Below are 13,995 nucleotides of genomic sequence, written 5' to 3' on the forward strand. Positions count from 1 at the left end.
TGCAGCGCAGCAGTGCTGCCAATTTATGCAATGACTTTGACTTGGAGCCTCTCGGACCTGGAATTGGCTGGCGGGGCAGTTAAATTTTATGATGCAATCGCGACAATCTCCAGCGCCCATCTAGCCATCTTCCATCGGCGCTGCAGGCAGCCAAGGAAGAGATCCAGCCATCCAGCCATCTAGCCAGAGATCCTATCCTTACCAAGTGATGGTGACAATGTAGGCAGGCGTCTGATTGACTCATAACAGGCCACGCAAACATCGCGATCTTGATCGCCATTTGCATGCCAAGGAGAGGATCGCTTCGGATCGGATCTCCGCCGCCTCCGGCAGCTGGCAATTTATTTGCCCAGGCAGCCCGTGTCCCCATCCCCATCCCCATCTCCATCTCCATCTGCATCGCTCTAAACCTCGAAACCTCTAAGCCTCTAAACCACTCCTAAGCACAACTGATGGCGATGGCATCTTGGCACGCGATAAGTCAACAACTTATCTGAATCCGAGTGCTCCCCGGCCAAAGATCCCAGATCCATCCAATTAGGCATGCCCCTCAGCTGTTCCTAAGCGGGAAAAGTGAATTGGGCTAACGGCAATGTGCGTAAGCCTTTTCCCGCCCAGCGCAGCCATAAATTTCTGGCCTTGGGACTGGTTTTCATGTTTTCAGTGCCTACCTCACACTTCCCAAGCTGGCATATTAATAAATTCAGTTTTCCTTTTTCAGTTGGATAGGCTAAGATGATAAATCTGTGAAAATGCCAGTGTGCAAATGAACACGGCTCCATTTCCACTTCCACTTGTATCTCCCAACTGAAATGATCAGTGATCTGTGATCCTCGGCAGCAGCTGTAGATTCTCTGCTGCCGTGGAGAATCGATGAAAGATTGGGAATTTATGTGCTGGCAGCCCGGCAAGTGGCAACTGCGGACACGCTCATAGATCAAATCAGGAAACCAAGAGACCAGGAGACTTAAATGGAAGTTTCGTTGGTCTGGCCATAAACAAGCAGGAATTAGGAGAAAACCCAATCCCTAAAATTAAGAAATTTATCAGGCAAACGCCGGGTCAGCAACTAGAGTCCAAGAGCCAGTCCACCGCCTCCTCCGTCACAAGTTAATCCCCGAGGAGGCATTTATCCCCCATTTGAATGGAGCACTGAAACACGGTTGTCCGCTGCCGGGAACCTGGAAATTCCTGCAGATCCGTTGACAAATGTGAGAATCCCAGGCGGCGCCTTCAAAGAGCCGCTCGAAAGCGCTGTACCCGGTGCAGTTTGTTCACTCAGATTGCATAATTTATGGAGCCGCCTGCCCAAATTAGCCAAAATCTTGCTGCTCCCCAGTAATGAGACATCTAATGAAGGATCGCTTGCATTTCCCACACTTTGTGCCTCGCATTTCCCATGCCAAACAATTAGTGCAATCATGTCTTTATGCTAATTATTCGTTTGTTCTTTAAAATACCGCTCTTTCGGAAGGGGGCGTGGCACCCGGCGGTCATAGGGAAAATTCTGTTTCGGTTTCCGCCTTCCCGTTTGGGTTTTCAGTTCGGGTTTGAGGCCCCACGTCACCTGTTAACCCACAAATGCATGTGGCCAGTGACCAGCAATTAGCCGAACGAGATATGTATCTCCGGTTGCTAAGTGGCTGCGAGTACGTCTAATTAGCATATGGCCCACAATGTGTATATCTGCATCGGTTTCAGTTCAGTATTCCGTTTTGGGGGTGTGGCTCTGGGTGTGAGATGCCCAGGGCACACGTATTAATTAGGCCCGGTTATGATTGCAGGTTTTGGAGCAGCGGCGATAATCGTCCGCTAACAAGAAGCTGGGAGTCGGGAATTGGGAACTGAAATTGGGAATCGGAATTGGGAAATGCGTGTGGAAGAACTCGATGCCCCAATCAAAGCAAAGATGCGGATGGGTTAAGGTAAATCTGGTATTCGTGATATTTCACTTATCTCGTCTGATTGTAGTTCGAGGGTTATTTTAACGAATTCTTACGGTCTTTGCTCGGACGACTTCATAAACATGAAATTATCTTTTTATCAATGAGTAATTTTCGGATTACATGGTAATTGTACTGTACCATAACGGGGAATAAAAATGAAGCTTTGAATACCAATCAGAACAAAAATGGACTAATAATAGTTTTACAAGTTTTTGCAACCCCAACTAAAAGACTGAATTTTAGTCTTTTGAGGGTACTTCTATGTAAAAGTTACCTAACTTCTGTGAAGTTTGAAGAGTGGAGTATTTTCGATAATATCTTTATAAATTTCCATCCCATTTCTTTCTCCCAGTGGTTCCACCTGCTCAATTGAATTGGTCAGGCAAGGCAGGGACAATGGGTCAATGGTTGGCCAGTCTGGTGTGCACTGTACAGGTCGGCCTCCTGTCGTCGATAAAGATCGCCGCTGTTTATTTGCCGCTTGTCCGATCGCTCAAACTAGATCAGGCGGAGATATGAATGCTGTTTACACCGTGTCTCCGAATGTTTTCTCTCAATCCCAGTGCTATCTTCACTTTTATCAAACAATGCCGCAGCGGCAACAATGGCGCGACATTTGAAAAGCAGTGAAAGGTGGCCGGTGGCCAATGTTTTTTGGTTTCTGGCCGCTCTACTTGGCCATCGGGTCGGCCTGGAAGAAGAACACAGTCATAGTGGCAGTCATATATGTAACTAATTTGCTTAAAGCATGCACAATTGGAGGCCACTTCGCAGGGGCAGTTGGTTGGCCCACAAAAGTCGCCGAAAAAGATTTACACAAATTTATGCTGGACACTCGGACGGCAGACTCACTGCGGTATTTTATTTATATATGGGCAATTGGCCAACAAAGGCGGCCGAGTCCAACACATTTGCGTGCTTTATGGTCGGGAAACCATAAGCCCCTTCTCCATCTCTCAATCCCCCGTCAAAGTGACTTCACTCGCATTTGACTTGCAGTTTATGCAGTTGCAGTTGCCATATTTGGGCAGTTTCACTTGTTCGGGATCTTCTTCTTCGGCCGAAGGTGGGGGACAATTAGATATGCGCCATGTGCACTTACTTTCTAACCAAATTAGCATACGGCGTTCGCGGGCTGCGGAATTCCATCCTGTGATTGCAAAAGAAAGTGACAAGGGGATAGACTAGGACACCCGAAAACTCATAAGGAGCTGCGGTTTTCATTAGCCAAGGAAAGCAATCGATTGATTGCCCAAATCGACTGGCTTTCCCTGACCCAGCCCCATAACAGAAAAAAGAGCCTCCGAATAGTCCACTTGACTCAAAACTCAAATGTCAAAAGGCTGCGCCCGTGGTTCATTTCCCAGTGGGGTCAAATCCATTGTGTCACGACTGCCCATAAACACCTAGTAAAAATTAAAATGGTCGGACAACGACTGTTGTTATTAAATCGAAGTAATTTGTGCAGGGCCTACAAAGAAGCCGCCGAAGACTCTTGGATTGGCAGCCATGGAAAGTGAAGTTTTGGCCCGGCAGATTCACTTTCTGGGCGGGAAAACAAAGGCCCAGAACCCAGAGAAATGGGCTAATGATGATAGCCAAAAAGGGCTGAGCTCTCTGGCTCTAATTGGGCTTATTAGAGGCTGCCGAGCTAGTGATGCTCCAGTTCATTGCCCGAGACTCCCACCAGCAAACTACTCTGTCAAATGCATTCAATTAAGGTTAATTTATAGCCACTTCCCATCCGTAATTACCGAACGCCAAACGAAAATGTGTCAGTACGTTGGCAAAACTCTGCGGTTATGATTTGTGAAGATCTCCATTCGGAGCTCAGAGTTCCCAACTCCACTCCATTGTCCAATTCGGCTGGCCGTGATTAATGGAGTGTGTGGCCGGCCGGCCGCTGGAAATTGGCACAGTCTGCGGATTGCGGACTGGTGGTCAGTGAGCGATGTAGGTGATGTTCCCGAGATCATCTCAGATGTCCAGTTAGCCGGTTTCCTATGGCTCCAGCGTTGGCTTGTTGGCCTGTCAGGCGGCAGCGCAAAACTGACAGCCAACATTGACATCCGACGACGACAACGGAATGGGTAAATACTAAATAACAAGGGGCTACAGGCCAGGATTCCTGGTCTTACGGGCCTGCAAGCCTTGGACTGGGTCCAAGGCAACGGTAGCCCATGTCGGACATTCAAATAATGGAATGATGTTGTACCTGTACCTGACCCATATCAGTTTTCCTAGTGCCTGAGCCTGAGGGGGTTTTTCTTTTTCCCGCAGCCCGGTAAAAGTTCAGCAGGTCGCGGACAGAGATTTTTGGCGTATGAAAAGTGAAAATCCCATTTGAATGGGAACTGGGCAACTGAACACTTGAGCAACTGAACGATTGATCAAATGAACGGCCTGCCTCTCGGCGAACCAAACCAAACGGCAAATGAATCGTGTTGACAGTGAAGTGAAATGTAGGAGGTTTTATGCTGATTTCCACAAACTGCAACAGCTGCTTGCAGGCCGCAATTTGCTAGGAAAAATCAAAAGTGAAGGCGTTGCGGGAGATCTTCTTCTGCGGCCAAGGCTTTCATTAAATTTCCAAGCGAATTGCGATTCCAGCGATCAGCCGAAGAACCCGAACGGAAAAACGAAAACCGATTTAGCTTATGGAGCAAACACAAAGCACTCGAAAAGTCGCACTCGAACGCTTTTCACTCGAACAGCACAGAGCATTTCCTTTTGTCTTTGCGATCGGGCAAACGGGTTTCCCTCCATCGGCTCAAACTCGACTTTTTGGCTCGCACTTTGGCTGCTGCCGGGGTGTTGCTCTTTATTTTAATTTGCCTGGGCAAAAATATCCGGGCAAAGTGCTAATGAGACATAATGACGTAACAGCCGCCAAGGCCAGGACTAATTTATTATTTCTCCCCGACACCCGAGAGATCCCTTTGGGCCCATCTCCACACCCATCCGATGATGCCACTGCAGTTGGCTGGGGCAATATTTCCTAATATTCGCAATCATTTAACTTAATGTGCGAACATTAATTTTCCTAGTCGAGGATGAGGATGCGAATGCGGCTGCGAATGGAAGGCGATCCTGCTGCTGCCGCCGCTGCTGGCCAGGGCAATCTGCAATCTCCGCCTGGATCTTACCGCATCCATCGCTGGGCAAATAACCGAACACGATATTCACTAATGAGACTGGGTAACGCAATGTGGGCGTGTCGCCGCCGGCCTTCGTGAGCCAGCCACAACAAACAACAAACAATTCAATTTTCAATGCCCGCGGCCGCCCAAAAACAAAACATTAAATGCTGAGGAGGGCCGAGGCGGTGGAATTAAACATTTGCAATTTATAGCTTAATGCATGCAACGTGCGTCAGATTGCACCGCCAGATTGGAAGCTCAATAGAGAAGAGGAGCTGCCAGTGGGACTGGGACTGGGATTCGGATGCAGAGCGGGAGTGGGTGTGCCATCTAGTGCCATTTTGGACTTGGACACTCGGGACTTGAAGCCCATGCCCGATCTGCCGTATTAAGTTTCACTCTGCGGTAGCAATTTGTCACTCACAAATAAAGCATTCCCCATGCCCCATGCCCCATACCCAATTCCCCATTCCCATTCCTGGCTAGATTCTCCGGAGACTGTGAGAACTCCAGGCGAAGAGGCATCATTAAGTGTGCCGGCCCAGACACTTTTCAATGCCACTTGTGTTGACTTTTCAACCCAAAAGCGAAACGAAAACGAAACCAACGAGTTGGCCCCGTGAAAATGAAAACGATTCCAGCAAAAGAGAAAATGCGGCAAGTGTGTGGGCCACTCGGTATCCAAGTATCTAAGTATTCGAGTATCCGAGTGTGATGGCTGTCACTCACTTGGCCAGCGGACAACCACTGGCGGAGCAAGGGCACCACAACGGTTGGCGCTCAGGGCTGCCCGAGTCACTGGGTCAACTGGGTGAAGGTAATGCAAAGAAAGACAACCAAATTTTATCTAGAAAACGCAGACATAACCTAGTTCAAAAAACATAGCAAAATGAAAACGCTTTGTTTTGGGTGGTCTCTAAGAAGAAATATTATAAAATCCGTTCCTAGTACACACATACACATTTTATTACAATTTCGGTTTCAGTAACAGTATTCGCTGAGTCCTAATCCTCTACATAAAAACAGAGACTCCTTTATATACTTCGATTCTAACACATTTTAATGCTTATGTAAACCTACACTCAAACCATTTCTAGATTTCTTGGTCTGGCCATAATTTGCTTTGTGTTCTGCGAGCAAACATTAAGACATGCCTTGACTAAAGCGCGCAGCCGAAACAAAAGACTTAGGGCACAAACTTGGCCGGAACGCACTTGATGCGTTTTGCGAGTTATTGTTACTTTATTGTTGGTTCTCGCTTTTCGCCCATTTCTTTTGGCCACTTCAAAGCCGCCGCTGAGCAGGTTGGCACAATGCGTCTTAGCCCACTTTGAGCAGCGAAAAATCAACATCGAATTATGGCAACAACAAAATCGCAGTTGGCCTGTACAGGCTGACAAGTGGTACAAGTACAGCGAACGATCCATCGCACCTGCCCCCTGACTTCTACTTATATTTCCACTTCTCCAATGGAGAATTCTGGGCTGTCGAACATTCTAAGCGCACGCGGTGAAAGTCTAGAAACGCTCGAAACGCCGGGGCTCAATGACAAGAAATTCTGGTCTTCATAATGAGGCTTATAAATGTTTTTATGGTGGCAGCTGAGCTGAACCCCGTCTACAGCTAACTACAATTTGGCATGTGCACCATTTATTAGAGTCATGCGAAGAGATTCATGCACTTGTGGCAAATTGGATTTTTAATTGCTCTGTTTTAAATTTCATATTTCATCTGGCGATCCAGCAGCAGTCGATCTCTTCGGCTATTATGCAGCTGTATTTTCAGTTTGGTTGTTTTTATAATTCTTCCAGATGGAAAGATGTGAAATAATGTGAAATCGATCGATGGCTGATGTGCGGAAAATGCGCTGATCATTAATCTGTCAAATTGAAAACAGCAAAATGCTTCCTCGCCGTAAACGAGTGAGTGATCTTCTGGCAGTCCAGCGATTATGGCCACAATTTGTGTCAACTCTTGGGGAGATTGCTAAGAGATTCTCCCATCCAAGATCTCTATTCAATTCAAGCGATCCGTGATTCGTAGATGACAAGTTGCCGGCGAGAGTTCGTTTTCCCAGGAGTACTGTTAAGGGGCAGATTGTAACCGCCTCTTCCGTCTAATCAAGCTGATTGCCTCCAGATGCCAAGCAAATATAGCCATATGCATATAGGCATTACGTCCATTCGATTGCCGATTGCTTCCTGGGTTATGACTTCTGCGGCTAATGCCAAGAATTAGTTGTGGAAAAATTAACACCACGCGGGAACGGCATTGACCACAAGGCTGATTGTTCTCCGTTTCTGTTCTCCGCGGACTGGGACTGGATTGAGAGAGCTGAAAACAATTTACGGGAACCAGCCTTCTGGACTCTGGATTCTAGCTATTGGCCAGCTGTTTGGCCAAGTGCATTGACTGCCTGCAAATTGCACTCTGGCAGTTCGCTGCTCGCTGCACAAATTGATTTGAATGAAAGCGGAGGGAATACTGCATTTTCCATTTACCATTGCCATTTCCATTTACTGTTAGCTCATCTCTGATTGATTTCTGCTGCCGCCGCTGCTTCTTCTGTCACCTTTGACACATTTGGCAACGGGTTGGGCCGGATTGGACGGAACTCATCATTCGGTTGCTGGCAAATTGAGTACGGTCAGGTGATCTCGGGGGCAGCGAGTAAGGGGAAATTCTCCAGATCGATTTGTAACTGCAGATTTTGAAATATTGCCATAAAGAATTCATTTTCCAACGGGTAGATGCACAAGAAGCCATTGAAATTCCTCCTAAGTATTGCTTGAAAAGTTCTCTGGTTGATTAACATACAAATTAGTGCCTCCTCCTAATTAAATTTATATAAGCACTCATAAGGTAATCACAGAATGTCTATATTTAAATGCTTTAAGCATAATCACAAACTAATTTAAACATTAAATCATCTTGTAATCTCTTAGGAGCCACCTTGATTATGCAAATGCTAGAAAACGGACCGTGAATTAAAAGAAAACCTGAATGCTGATTATGGGAACTTGGCTTTTGCATTCTGGATTGCTGAAGAGAATGGAATAGAGATTTGCTGCCGGAGCTTGGCTGACACTCTGTCCTTTTGGGCGAGTCAGTCGCGTCGCTGATTTTCCAGCTGCCGTTGCCCATTTTCTATTTTCCATTTTCCATTCGCCCTGCCAGCCCATCCACAGCGTCCACAAACATCCACTAATCTCGACAATCGTCCGAAATCGACATGTAAGGCCCTTAAAATGCATGTACTCCTCGCCGGGTTGGGCTGCACTGAAAGCAGTGGGCGTGGCAGGCCCGGCAGCCTGTTAAGCAGACCACCAAAAGCCACAGACCGGGACAGAACCGCACTTTAGCTCGCTGAACACAGGGGTTTCGTTTTCGGCAATTATCAAGATGATGTTTGCCAGTTGTTGTTGTCTGCGACATTCGTTAGATGCTTCAGTTGCGGTCCAAAAGTCGTAGGATTCGGTTCGGTTGGGAATCGGGAGTCGGGAATCGATAGGCTTGGCTTGGACTGTTCGGGACTGTTCCTTCTGAGAGAGAAACTAGAACTTGGGCGTGGGTGTGGACAGACAGACAGCGCTGGGGATCGCAATCCCTATTCTGCTGGTCCTATTCCTATCCCTATTCCAATCCCTGGCCCTATATCGGCTGGTCATTAGTGCGCAATCGTTAGACTTTTAAATGCCCACCACGTTCTGCTGGCAGTTTTGCGACTCTTCTGTTTTGCTCTGCTTTGTTACGAATATCGTACCAATTAAGTGGGGGAAAACACACGCCGAAAAGGTAAACGAAACAGAGTGTCGAGCATCTGTACACAGCTTTAATCACGTTTCAAACGATAATACCCACTGAAAACTGGGTATGATGGAACAAGGCTTGGTTTGCCAACACCATTGTATTATAAAGAACTTTTATATTGGAAGTTTCAGAAGTACAAAGCAATGTAATATCTCTCAGAGTACATAGTTTTCTGCGTTAAAAATTAGGATAAGAACTTTGCAAGAAATATAATAATCTCTAAAAAATACTCAAACTAAATTAGTCTGTAGATGTCTTCACAAAAAAACCAGAAGATCCTTTTATAGATGGGGTTTCTAGAAGGGTATCTCTCAGTCCACTTCCCCGACTGTACCATCCACCATTCTATTCATTTGGCCAGCGAGATATATCATTTCAGTGCTGCGTTATACGAGCGTGTGTAGGATGCAGTGGGTCCACTCGCATGTACAACCAATTAGCCGATTGGCGCAGAATGAGATCGAGAGCGGAGCGAAGAAAGCAATAGAAACCAGCTGAGGATTCATAAATCAACACAAAATTATAAAACAATCGGAATGCGGGCTGCCAATAAACGTTAATTGCGACTACAGGACAATGTGATGTGATGGCCATGGCCGTGGACATCGATATGGATATTGGATATGCGACACCGACACCGGATTGGATGTGGATGTGGATGCGGAATAGGCAGCCAGAGCAGCCAGATCAGCAGATGCAAATGCAAATTGCCGAGGAGCGTTGAGCGTGTTGCGCCAATTTGCTTGGCCTGCCAACGTCTGTCAACGTCTAGAGGGCCCTTCTTGGCCAAGATTGGCTAGCAGCCTCTCAGTTTCTCGGTTTCATGGCTTCTTGGCTCCTTGGCTCCTGGTCCTTGTCGGCCATTGGCAATTACATGCAGCTCACGTCCTGTCAAAGTTGAAAGATGACAAATCAACTTGACAGCCGCGCCAATTTGCATGGCCACATGGCCAGCGACTAAGATGATGCTGATGATGACTGCACGTGGAGAAAATGAATATGATATGAAGATCAAAATAATATGTTACAAGAAGGAAAAGTTTGGAAGAAATAGGGACACTGTAGATTTACGAGTTTTGACTCTGCATTGATCCTTAAAATGTTAGAAAGAGCTTTATATATTTATAAGATGTACAATATTTTTAACGACCAATTTCAGATATCTCTTTTCCGAGACCTGCGATTATTAAAATACAATATAAATTTATTTTATTTTTTGAGTGTGCTCAGACCGTGTGGGGTTCGGAAGATCGGGGGCTTGGAGATCAGGAGATCTAGCTTTCGCCACCAGCCTTGACGCCCGGCATTGTGTAATAATTGGCAGTTCGTGGAAAGCTTGATTTTGAAGCCGATTAATTGGATCGCTTCTTGAAGTTGCAGTTGCAGTTGCATTTGAAGATTGAAGTTTGAGAATGTGAATGCCTATTTGGCATCTACTTGCCTGATGGAATGTTCGTTGGGAGCAGGGGCATTGGCCACAATTGGCAAAACCCAGAACCCAGAGCGTAGAACTCAACACTCAGAACCCCGAACCATTGGCAGGTGGAATTAGCATATTAATTTACGGCACCGGCAATTGCACTCATTTTCATAGCCAATTCTTTTTCTGCGGTAATTGCGATTGGCGAACGTCCATTAGAGTAGAATTTTATTGCCCATCGCATAAAAGCGGATTGAAATGGGCTGGGGAGGCCCAGAGGGTTGCCAAGGAGCGTTTGTTTTCCCGGCGACAGCTTCCGTCAATTTAATGGCTCCTTGCAGGAGGTGGCTGGCCATCCCAGCAGGGGATTCACCTCCGGCTGGGCCAGCGATTTGGCATCCAGTTTGCTTTTGGTCGCGGGCACCACAAAAGGAAAAAAGGAACAGGCTGGTAATGAAGACAACTGGGAGCCAATCTTCGGCAATATTTCAATGGGCCCAGGAATGGCCGTCCACGCAAATTAGTTACTCTTCAGTTTTGTAGATCACCGCCACTGAAGGCGGGGAATTCAGGGCGCACTTGTTCTCTGGCCATAAGTTATGTTAAAGCTAAAAGTTAAGGCCTTTTACCACTCTGATCTTCTGTCGACTGTCGTCGTGTGGGCCTTTTTTGCTGGCCTGTTTGTTCACACGACTTTCATGTTAGCAAGTCGTTCTGCTAACAGTAAAAATCAATAAGTACCAGGCGGCTTATTATGAGCCTTGCTTACAGTGAGCTAAATAACTTGCCTCGCAGAACATGCGGCAATCATCGTTGTTCGCCTTCTCCACCTTCCATCCTCCCTGCAAACAAGCCATTAGGCATTAATTTCAGCCATATGCACTGGACTATACCATACACCATACAGAATGCTCCAGGGACCTCTGGATATGTCGCACTGCAACCGCATGAGCACGACAAGGGGCAAAAAATAAATTAATGACATAACTTGGACGTAACACACGACTCGATTTGGGATGGGAATCAAGTTTATGAGTGGCCGTGATGGGGGAGTAGTACTGCAAAGCGGGCACTGGATAAACTGCACTAATTTCGCGGTATGTAATAGGAATAACATGCTCGTGCCCGCTCATATTTGCCCGACCTTTGACCCCCCGGTTTGGACCTTTCACATCGCCAGGAAGCCGGCTGGTAGATTGGAACATTGGCTTATGTAAGCAACCTTTTCGGGGTTAAATGCACATTACAAACAATTTTGTAATGCCCAGTTAGGCAACAGAACTGAAATTTGTTTTCAAATTATTTAAGTCGAGCATGGATGAGCGGATGCTGGACTTACTGGACTGAGTGGACCGGACTGTACTGCAATTGCAATTTACGTAAATTAAAGCAACATAATGCAAGACGTGTGGGTCACCGAGGGGCCTGAACTGATTCCGAAAATTGCTCGGATTGAGAGAAGAAGCTGCCTGACAAACTGGACTGCATCCATGGGAAGAAGCATCTGCTGGCTTTTTGTTTTTCGTGCACCCGTGGGCGGGCTTTGGTGGAGTTAGATGTCCCAAAGAAGATCTCAAAAGAGTGGATAATTATGCACACAAATGACAAGAATTTGACAACCTGTTGTGATCGACCGCTGACAGGCGGAGAAAACGCGCTTCTGTATTCGAAGTGCACAATGGACAATGGAAAAGTGAGAGGGACTGGGAATGCCGATGATAAGCCCTGGACACAAAGAAACAAGAAAGTCGGGCCGAAGAAAGCCCATGGATCTCCCTTCCGATCAGCGATCTCCAATCTCCAACTGAGGGGGGTGATGCATATTCAATCGACCCTGGTTTTCTGTTTAACCCTCACGTGTCCGTGGTACTTGTCTTTGGGAACTGAAAACATGACACATGAATATACAAATAGACGTTCACTTCTGGCCCGCGAAATGAGCTCTTAATTAAGCATCCGTGTCAGTTGTTTCTCGGCGCTTTTTTCGTGGCAGCGGGAGCCTGGCAATGGCATCCTTGAGCTGGTCAAACAAAACAAAAAAGAGGAAAATACCACAGCGACATGCAAGTTTGTGGCCAAAGTCTTTCGTTTTTGGCCATGACTTTGGCTTGACTTTGAGTTTGGCCAAGTGCAAGTGGGTCACACAGCTCTTAAAGCTCCAGAGCCACAGCTATAGCTATAGCAATATGGCTGTTCGATTTTCTTGTAAAACTGGCGCCTGACATCGTCGGCAGTGGCCATGCATAAATAAATATCATACGTGCATCGGACCCAGGTTCAGGCACATCTGGTTATGAGGGAAGGAAAAACGCAAATAGAAACAGAAATAAATAAAATAAATTTCGCCTGCAGCTTGTTTGTTTGCCGGTGTGTTTGCGGGTTTGTTTGCCTTGCTCTGCCAGCGAGCAATTTACAATTCGCACACATGCTGTGCTTGTTGCTGCCGCAATTGCTGTTGCTTTGCTGTAACTTTGATGCTGCCTTGCTGTTGCCTTTGCTATTTTGCTATTGCTTTTGCAGTTGTTTGGCAACGAAACCGAAAATAAATGCACGTTAAGAGGAGAAGTCCTGTCATCGGTCAACTGGCCGCAGTTGTTTGATATGCTAGCCAGCCAGCCAGCAGCACCAGCAAAATCGGCAATAGCCAAGGCAATAGGAAAGCAACAGTTGCCCCCCGAACACGAATTTCAATTGGCATACTCTTTCTTAATAAGGTCGACTCAAAATGTAGCGGTGCCACAAATGAAAAACCCAGCACAGCATTTTTTACGTTCTTTAAAATTTTGTAATAAAATCGTACAACATTTTTTTTCACTCTTATTGTCTAGTTAAATTTTTCAACCAATTTTCATGCTGGATTTTTCCGTATTTCCAGTGGTTTTCAGAATGGGAACCCAAAACTGCACTTCTAGATCCCATAACTTGGGTAATTGGATCTCGAATTTGCTGTGGGATACCTCTGAGTTTGTGGTTGAATTTTCTAATAATATACATTCAAATACTTTGCTTAAACGAGGGTCAAAACTTTTACCCATTTTCAATATTGGATTTTTCTCTATTTCCAATGGTTTTCAGTATAGGAACCCAAAACTGCACTTCTAGATCCTATAACTTGGGTAATTGGATTTCGAATCTAATGTGGGATGCCTCTATGAGTTTGTGGTTGAATTCTCTAATAATATACATTCAAATACTTTGGCTACACGAGGGTCATAATTTTAACGCATTTTCATGTTGGATTTTTCCGTATTTGCAATGGTTTTCAGTATAGGAACCCAAAACTGCACTTTTAGATCCCATAACTTGGGTAATTGGATCTCGAATTTGATGTGGGATACCTCTATGAGTTTGTATCTTAATTCCCTAATAATCTACATTCAAATATTTCTTTTGTTCGAGGGTCAACATTTTAAGCCATTTTCATGTTGAATTTTTCCGTATTCCCAATGGCTTTCAGAACAGGAACCCAAAACTGCACTTCTCGATCCCATAACTTGGGCAATCGGAACTCGATTTAGACGTGGGATACCTCTATGAGTTTGTGGTTTAATTCCCTAATAATCTACATTCAAATATTTCTATTATACGAGGATCAAAATTTTAACCCATTTTCATGTTGGAATTTTTCGTATTTCCAAAGGCTTTCAGTATAGGAACCCAAAACTGCACTTCTAGATCC

General features: G+C 45.7%; 1 protein-coding gene across 1 annotated transcript in view; it reads right to left on the reverse strand.

Annotated features, from left to right (window-relative positions):
- The window catches only part of LOC108010837 (methylthioribose-1-phosphate isomerase), a 94,787-nt gene that overhangs the window by 5,258 nt on the left and 75,534 nt on the right, over positions 1-13,995 (reverse strand). The gene's annotated exons all lie outside the window — the stretch shown is intronic.

The sequence above is a fragment of the Drosophila suzukii genome, chromosome 3, assembly GCF_043229965.1.
Source record: "Drosophila suzukii chromosome 3, CBGP_Dsuzu_IsoJpt1.0, whole genome shotgun sequence".
NCBI classification, from domain to species: domain Eukaryota; kingdom Metazoa; phylum Arthropoda; class Insecta; order Diptera; family Drosophilidae; genus Drosophila; species Drosophila suzukii.